Source organism: Capsella rubella, unplaced genomic scaffold, assembly GCF_000375325.1.
Source record: "Capsella rubella cultivar Monte Gargano unplaced genomic scaffold, Caprub1_0 scaffold_5, whole genome shotgun sequence".
Lineage (NCBI taxonomy): Eukaryota > Viridiplantae > Streptophyta > Magnoliopsida > Brassicales > Brassicaceae > Capsella > Capsella rubella.
Window position 1 is genome coordinate 4,551,521 of NW_006238919.1, and position 9,291 is coordinate 4,560,811.

Consider the following 9,291-nt stretch of genomic DNA (forward strand, 5'->3'; position numbering starts at 1 on the left):
TCTTTGCATTATATTTCGCATCTAGGATCTTTAGCATAGGGATTTGCATATCATCTGCATTTTAGAGCAGAAACACGTACACTCGGACACCGCATAGCATGGACCCGATCGAGTGTGTCCAACCCGACCAAGCGAGCACGATCGAGCACCCGGACTCACAAGAGGAAGCTGAACACGGACGAGCCGAGAGAGGACCCGAACAAGCCCAACAAGCACCCGACCGAGCTCTCTTTAAACCGACTTTGTAATTTGTTTTTTGTGTTTTAGGGCTTCCTGCCTTTAGAATAAGTAGATCTCTTATGTCATTAAGCCAAAAACGAGTTCTAATTAGGGTTTTTCTCTGTGGCCACCAAACATTTCCAGAAACTTGTAATCTTTATATCTTTTGATCTATTGAGAATTTGGAGTTGTTTCTTTATAATATCTTGCTCCTTAGATCATTATCTATCTAGTTATGAAAGATTCAAAGATTTCTGGGTTTGTGTTCTTCATGATGAACTCCATATCTGAGTAGTTTTTCAAGGGTTTAGAGGATGGGTTAGGTGATGAGGAATCTTAGTTTCTAGGGTTGCTTAAGTATAGATTTAGGTAGATACCTTATAGATTATGAGATCTTAATGTTATCTTAGCATTAACCATGTGGGATTAGATCTTAGACATTCCAGCACTTAAAAAGTGTTCAAATGGAATGTCAGATCAACTAATGCTAGAGATCTATTTACTTACCCAAGAGATTGGTTGTTAAGGAGTAGATAAACATTAATGAGCTTGTTCTTTATGGCTATTTATACTATGTTTCATCAATGAAAGTTGAGATTAGGAAGTGCTATAGATCTGATGATCTTTGCCAAGAGATTGAACTGATTAGGTTAAGTGGTTCATTGTCTAGGATTAGATCTATCTGAGCATGTTAAGCATCCCAAAGATACTAAGAGGATTCATCACCCCATTAGCCCATCCTTAAGACCCTTTGTCTATTTGATTGATTACTTGCTGTTACTTATTGCTTCTTTAGTTTACATTTATGCATTAGAGTTCTTTAAACCAAACCTTGAATTACTTGGCTTGACTTGATTAGTTCTGCTATATCTTGATTGTTTACATTACATCCATTTGGATCGATACCTCTTATGCTAAATCGCATTGGGGAATTGAACTCCAAGGGTACAAAAATACATGTTTCAATTTGGCGCCGCTGCCATTTGGATGTTATTTGTTCCATTTCGGATCCCAGTTCTATCTAAATAAAGTTTTTTTACTTTCGTTTATATTCGATTATTGATTTCTACCTTTGCTACTTGTGTGTCTTGCATTTCAGGTACACTCGACCGAGCTACACTCTGCACTCGACCGAGCTACACTCTGCAGTTGACCGAGCTACACTCTGCAGTCGACCGAGCTACACTCTGCACTCAACTGAGCTACACTTTTCACTCGACCGAGCTACACTCTGCACTTGACCGAGCTACACTCTGCACTCGACCGAGCTACACTCGGCACTCGACTGAGCCAACCGCAGATCCGATCGAGTCTACCACGTGTTTCTGATCGAGTACCTTGCATGCACACTAGATCAAAGGGAAACCAGCACCTACTCAATTACCTCAACAACATTGACTGCTTGCCTAGACAACTCAGGAAGCAACGCGTTCAAGCATCAAACAACAACCCCCATCAAGTGGAAATGGAGCCTCCACCACGCGCCCCAACCCTAATCGGAGCCGGTGATGCCCCACGAAACCACACCACTAGACAAGGGATAGTCCCGCCAGCAATCCAGAACAATAACTTCGAAATTAAAAGCAGCCTCATCTCAATGATACAAAGAAATAAATTCCATGGATTATCAATGGAGGATCCACTCGATCACCTCGATGAGTTCGATCGAATGTGTGGCTTAACAAAAAACAACGGGGTGAGCGAAGACGAGTTCAAGCTGCGACTGTTTCCTTTCTCCTTAGGCGATAAAGCTCACCAATGGGAGAAGTCCTTGCCAGCCGGATCAATCACGACCTGGGAGAAGTGCAAGAAAGCATTCCTATCCAACTTCTTCTCTAATGCACGAACCGCCAGATTGAGGAATGACATCTCCAGTTTCGCTCAGTGCAACAACGAAACCTTTTATGAAGCATGGGAGAGATTCAAAAGCTATCAGTCACAATGTCCTCACCACGGTTTCAGCAATGAGTCCCTGCTTAGTACTCTCTATCGAGGGTTCCGCCTACTTCTCAATACTGCTAGCAATTTTAATTTTCTAAACAAGGATGTTGAAGCTGGTTGGGAACTTGTGGAGAATCTGGCTCAATCAGATAGAACGTACAATGAGGATTATGACAGAACCGTTAGAGGCAACAATGACCAAGAGGACAAGTATAAGAAGGACATGAAAGCTCTAAACGACAAGCTCGATAAATTTATAATCAACTAGCTAAACAATGTCCATTATGCTCAAGAGGAGGAGACCTTCCAACCTAATGATGGTGATTGTGCCAATACTGAGGAGGTGAGCTATATCCAGAATCAAGTAGGTTACCAAAAGGGTTACAACAACTATAAACCCAACCCGAATCTCTCTTATAGAAACACCAACGTTGCAAACCCCCAGGATTAAGTCTATCCACCTCAACAACAACAGATCCGGAACAAGCCATATGTTCCATTCAATCAAAAACAAGCTTTTCAACTCAACAACAATCCCAAGCACGGGACGTCTAGGCAATTGTCAATAAAATCCTACAGAGTCAAGCCGACAGCGATCAACAATACAGCAAGCTACTGATGGAGATCCGCAACGAAATGACCCAATCTTTGACCGCGCTAACTGATAAGTTCACCACCCTCTACCAACGTATTATCAAACTAGAGGGGCAAACCATTTCTGGATCCAAATCTACACATAGTACTAAACCGCATAATCCAACACCGAATGCATTTTCCAATGCCATTACCCTCCGTAGTGGCCGTGTTCTACCACCGCGTGAAAGTGCCCAAACAACTCCTGAGGACAGTGTTGCTCAAGAGGAAGAGGATTCCGAGCTGACAAACAAGCCCGATCGGGTTCATCTTTAGCACGATCGGGTCAAAAACAAACCCCACCAAGCTGAAGATGTTGAGGAAAGGCAAAACCCCGAAAAGAAAGATTCCTCCCAACTCCAAAAAAACCTCGACTACCCTTTCCTAGCAGGTTTAAAAAGGAAATGACTGCAAGATACAAGGCTCAATTCGACAAACAAATTAAAAACATCGAACTAAAGACGTCCTTAATAGATGCATTTACTCTTATACCTCCTTATCAAAAATTCTTGAAGGACGCAATCATGGAGAGACTAAAGGAAGTTCAGGGAGCGGTAGTATTAAACCTTGAGTGCAGTGCTATTATCTAAAAGAAGGAAGTCCCCGAGAAGCTAAAGGATCCAGGTTCTTTTACGCTCCCTTGCTCTTTGGGACCCCTCTTCTTTGCTAGATGCCTCTGTGACCTAGGAGCTTCGGTTAGCCTCATGCCGCTCTCCGTAGCCAAAAGACTAGGTTTCAACAAGTACAAATCCTGCAATATATCGCTCATCCTGGCAGATAGATCTGTCCGTCTCCCACATGGCTTCCTAGAAGACCTTCCAGTCAGAATTGGAAAAGTTGAGGTACCTACGGATTTTGTAGTCCTTGAAATGGATGATGAACCTAAAGATTCTTTGATACTTAGGAGACCATTCCTAGCTACAGCTGGTGCTATGATCGATGTTTGTAATGGAAAGATTAACCTGAATCTTGGGAAGGACATAACTATGAATTTCGACACAAAGAGCACAATGAGAAACCCAACCATCAATGGGCAGGCCTTCATAATGGAGGAAACGGATCCACTAAATAGTGAATTTATGGAAGAATTGACGGAAGAAGATCATTTGAAGACTGCTCTCACGAAAGGCAATACTGACAATTTCTTGTATAAAGAGACATCAAGCTATAGTGATGGCTTAGATTTTTACAAAGTTGCTGACCACGCGGAACCATGTGAAGAGCTACCGAGAGCGGGAAGATTAGACAAGACGATCTCCAAGGTTGAATCATCCGAGTTGTTAATGGAGAATCAGAACCGACCAAATCAAGACTCGATCGAGTCACCTCAACCAAATCAGACCCGTCCGAGTAACGATCCAGTCGAGCCTGTAAGCTCGATCCAGCCATTGGTAAGCCCGAGCGGATTACGTTCGATCCGATCGGATGACTGGTCCGAGCTCAAGGCACCAAAAGTTGAACTCAAACCTCTTCCCGTATGCCTTCCTCGGTCCTAACTCTACATACCCTGTTATAGTTAATGCTAGCCTGAGTAACAATGAATTAGACTTGCTAGTACAAGAGCTTAAGAAGTATAGGAGGGACATAGGATATTCTTTAGATGACATCAAAGGAATTTCCCCCAGTTTTTGCATGCATAGGATCAGTTGATAAAATGAATCTTATACCAGCATAGAACCTCAGAGAAGGTTGAACCCTAATCTAAAGGAGGTTATCAAGAAGGAAATTCTGAAATATCTTGATGTTGATAACCCTATATTTTTATACTCTTAAGCATATGTTTTGTGCATTATTTGCATGTCTAGGTCTCTACTTCTTAGGATTTCTAGTTTCTTTGCATTATATTTTGCATCTAGGATCTTTAGCATAGGGATTTGCATATCATCTGCATTTTAGAGCAAAAACACATACACTCGGACACCGCAAAGCATGGACCCGATCGAGTGTGTCCAACCCGACCAAGCGAGCACGATCGAGCACCCAGACTCACAAGAGGAAGCTGAACACGGACGAGCCGAGAGAGGACCCGAACGAGCCCAACAAGCACCCGACCGAGCTCTCTTTAAACCGACTTTGTAATTTGTTTTTTTGTGTTTTAGAGTTTCCTGCCTTTAGTATAAATAGACCTCTTAGTTCATTAAGCCAAAAACGAGTTCTAATTAGGGTTTTTCTCTGTAGCCATCAAACATTTCTAGAAACTTGTAATCTTTATATATTTTGATCTATTGAGAATTTGGAGTTGTTTCTTTACAATATCTTGCTCTTTAGATCATTATCTATCTAGTTATGAAAGATTCAAAGAATTCTGGGTTTTTGTTCTTCATGATGAACTCTTGATCTAAGTAGTTTTTCTAGGGTTTAGAGGATGGGTTAGGTGATGAGGAATCTTAGTTTCTAGGGTTGCTTAAGTATAGATTTAGGTAGATACCTTCTGCATTAGGAGATCTTAATGCTATCTTAGCATTAACCATGTGGGATTAGATCTTAAACATTCCAACACTCAAAAAGTGTTCAAATGGAATGTCTGATCAACTAATGCCAGAGATCTATTTACTTACCCAAGAGATTGGTTGTTAAGGAGAAGATTGACATTAATGAGCTTGTTCTTTATGCCTATTTATAGTATGTTTCATCAATGAAAGTTGAGATTAGGAAGTGCTATAGATCTGATAATATTTGCCAAGAGATTGGACTGATTAGGTTAAGTGGTTCATTGTCTAGGATTAGATCTATCTGAGCATGTTAAGCATCCCAAAGATACTAAGAGGATTCATCACCCCATTAGCCCATCCTTAAGACCCTTTGTCTATCTGATTGATTACTTGCTTTTACTTATTGCTTTCAATATTGCTTCTTTAGTTTACTTTAATGCATTATAGTTCTTTAAACCAAACTTTGAATTACTTGGCTTGACTTGATTAGATCTGCTATATCTTGATTGTTTACAATACATCAATTTGGATAGATACCTCTTATGCTACATCGCATTGGGGAATTGAACTTCAAGAGTACAAAAATACCTGTTTCAGAGATTCAAGGAATATCAATCACAATGCCCCCATCACGGGCTCAATAGCGAATCCCTACTCATTACACTCTATAGAGGGGTCTTACCTAAGTTTCAGATGCTTCTTGATACAACTTGTAATGGAAAATTTCTCAACAAGGATGTTCAAGATGGTTAGGAACTTGTCAAGAACCTAGCGCAGTCTGATGGTACATACAATGAAAACTATGATAGGACTGTTCGGGGAAACACATATTTAGAGGAGAAGTATAAGAAAGACATGAACACAACAAAATAACTTTATAGAATCTTGCTTGGTCAGTCCAAGAGTGTTCACTTCGTCACGGAGGAGGAGCATTTTCAACCACAAGAAGGAGATTGTGCTACAACATAGGAAGTTAGCTATGTGCAAAACCATGGTGGTTATCAAAAAGGCTTCAACAAATATAAGCCAAATCCAAACCTCTACTATAGAAGCACTAATGTAGCTAACCCAGAAGATCAAGTGTATCCACCTCAACAAAAGCAATTCCAATACAGAAACTATGCTTCTGGACCTATGACCCAAGGATTCATTCCTAAACGGCAAAATCAAGGAGGCTATCAGCAGCCTATGGCACCACCTCCTGGATTTTAACAGCAATTTACCCAAGTACCTCAAGAATAGGACTTCCAAAGTATGCTTCATGATTCTCCAAGGACAGGCCAAAAACAATCTTTAGAATGCTAAGAAGATGGCTGAGCTTCGTAATCATATTGCTACTTCCTATAATGACTTAAACCAGAAGTTTGACGCTTTGAGCAATAAGGTTTCACAAATAGAAGGAAACCAGACCTCCACTTGTTCAGGACAGCTACCAGGCAAGTCTGTCATGAACCCAAAGGAATTTGCCACTGCCAATGCAATTACTTTAGGAGAGCCATATATGAATATCACTGATGTTAGTGAAGTTCAAGAGGGGGAGGATTTAGTTCAAACAGATATCTCAGACAATTCACAGGAAGAACTCAATCGAGCAGATATCTGACAAACCATTCCGACCAATCAGGGATAGTAGTCCTTATTCTTCATCATCCCGACGACCTTTGATTCTAGAACTATAGACAAGGACTTTTTAACTACTTTAGCAGCAAGTATTGGTTATGAATCCCCACCTTCAAACCGCTCTTCGTACTTTGAATTTACTTGAGGCCAAGTAAAGAATAAGTTTGGGAGAGTTGATAACTCTATATTTTCACATTCTTAAGCACGTTTTTTATGCATATTTTGCATAATTTAAGTCATATTTCTTAGAATTTTTAGTCTCTTTTCCTTCATATTGCATTTGTAGGAGTTTTAGCATAGGCATTTGTATACTTTTGCATTTTGGAGTTAAAACAGGTACTCTCGCGACATTTATGAACATTCGAGGATCTGGACCCGATCGAATGGACTGGACCTGAACAAGGTGGACACGATCAAGAAATCTAGCGGAGTGAAGAACCAGATTTGCAACTAAGGCAATGGACTCGACCAAGCATCAGAGAAGGACCCGAATGAGCCTAACCTGCACCCGATCGAGCCCATTTGCAACCGACCTTTTATTTTGTCTCTAGTGAACTAGGGCTTCTCTAGTTTCTCGAGTTTTCATTAGGGTTTAATGGTTTAGCCACCAAATTTCTAGAAACTTATAATCTTAAAATCTCTTGATCTATTGAGTTTTTGCTGTTGTTTCTTTATATTATCTTGCTGCTTAGATCATTATCTTTCTCATTATGCATGATTCAGAGATTTCTGGGTTTGTTTTCTTGATGATGAACTCCAGATCTAAATGATGAACTCCATATCTGAGTAGTTTTATAGGGTTTTGAGGATGGGATAGGTTAGTGAGGAATCTTACTCTCTAGGGGTGTTTAAGCTTTGATTTCAATAGATCCTTTTTGGATTATAGATTCAATAGCTAGTTTTTGCATTAACCATGTGGGATTGAATCTTAGACATTTCAGCACCCAAAAGGTGTTTGATGAAATGTCTGATCCACTAATGCCAGAGATCTAGTTTCTTACCTAAGAGATTAGTTGTTGGAGTTTTTTGACATTAATGAGCTTGATCTTTTATGCCTATCTATTGCATGTTTCATCAATGAGAATTGAGATTAGGAAGTGCTTTAAATTTGATAATCGATGCCAAGAGATTAGACTGATTAGGTTAAGTGGTTCATTTTCTTGGATTAGATCTTTTTTAGCATGTTAAGCATCCCAATGAGATTAAGAGGATTCATTAGCCAATTAACCCCATCATTCAGACCATTATTCATCTAATTTTTTACTTGCTTTCCATGTCTGCTTTAATTCTGCTTCTATAGTTCTTGAATGCTTAGCTTGTCTTTAGTATTGTTCTCAGATCCTTAGTTTTATTCTGTCATTTACTTCTATGCATTTGAATTGATGATCCAAACTGTTGCATCCTACTTGTTTACATCACACCCAAATTGGATCGATAAACCTTTTGTACTCATTGCACTGGGGAGATTGAACTACAAAAGATTATCAAAATCCTTATTTCATACTTTTAGGATATGCTAATTTGTTGTTTTCTTCTTTCCTTTAAACATTAACCTCATCTTCATGACCCTCTAATTCCTCTAATACATACTTACAAGGCCTACCATCATCACCTAAACTTGCTCCATCTGGATCCTCACAGCAATCGAACTTGACGTTATCTTCTTCATCTCCATCATCATCTTCTTCCTCATCCTCTTCAATAATTGGCTTTTTTTAGGCCCCCTTCCTCTTCAAATAGTCGCCATCATTCCTCTATCTTCTTTTCACTACAGTTTCAGTTTCCTCAGCTGATTTCGATGAAATACTTGCCACTAAATCATCAAATTGCACACACAAACGTCTCACAGACTAGGTTTACACTGCCTAAGAAAACCTTTGAAACTGTTGCCCCTTACAGACAAATACATGGGGCGTATCTTCAGGTAAATGATACATGGCTCTTCTTGGTCGATAATTTGTAAGATAGATGGACCTGATAGAGACTTCTATCCACGCCGAAGTCTTCCTAAACCATTTCAAGAAACTCCTCATACGACACTTTTCTAGTAGCAGATAAGACTCTGCTACCTCTTTTATCATCAACTATAAATACCCATCGTTTTTGCCAAAATTTCCACTTCCCACGAACAAATGGAATATCCTCTATTAATCCCCAACTAGTTTCTCTAACTACTTTGATTTCTTTTGAATTACGGTGTTGAACATTCAAACACAATACAGGGCTGCGCTACAACGAAGAAGAAAGAGGTTTGCTTCCGTAAATGCAACAAAACTTGAAGGTAAAACCGGAATTTTGGGTGAACGTTCGCCCTTACAAAATCCTAGATACGTATAACTCTACCAAGGAAATCTACCAACGTTGTCATAGAGTAACTAATGATAGAGTTACTTAAAACTAGTTAGATAGGGCGCATGTGACCTAGCCTACACATCCGACATCCGGA

The 9,291-nt window shown here is 39.9% G+C and overlaps 1 non-coding gene across 1 annotated transcript; it reads right to left on the minus strand.

Annotated features, from left to right (window-relative positions):
• Window positions 1-2,071: 2,071 nt before the first annotated feature.
• LOC111830824 lies at window positions 2,072-2,178 on the minus strand. The gene has a single exon (XR_002834153.1). It is a non-coding gene; the product is annotated as a small nucleolar RNA R71 (small nucleolar RNA).
• Window positions 2,179-9,291: the final 7,113 nt, after the last annotated feature.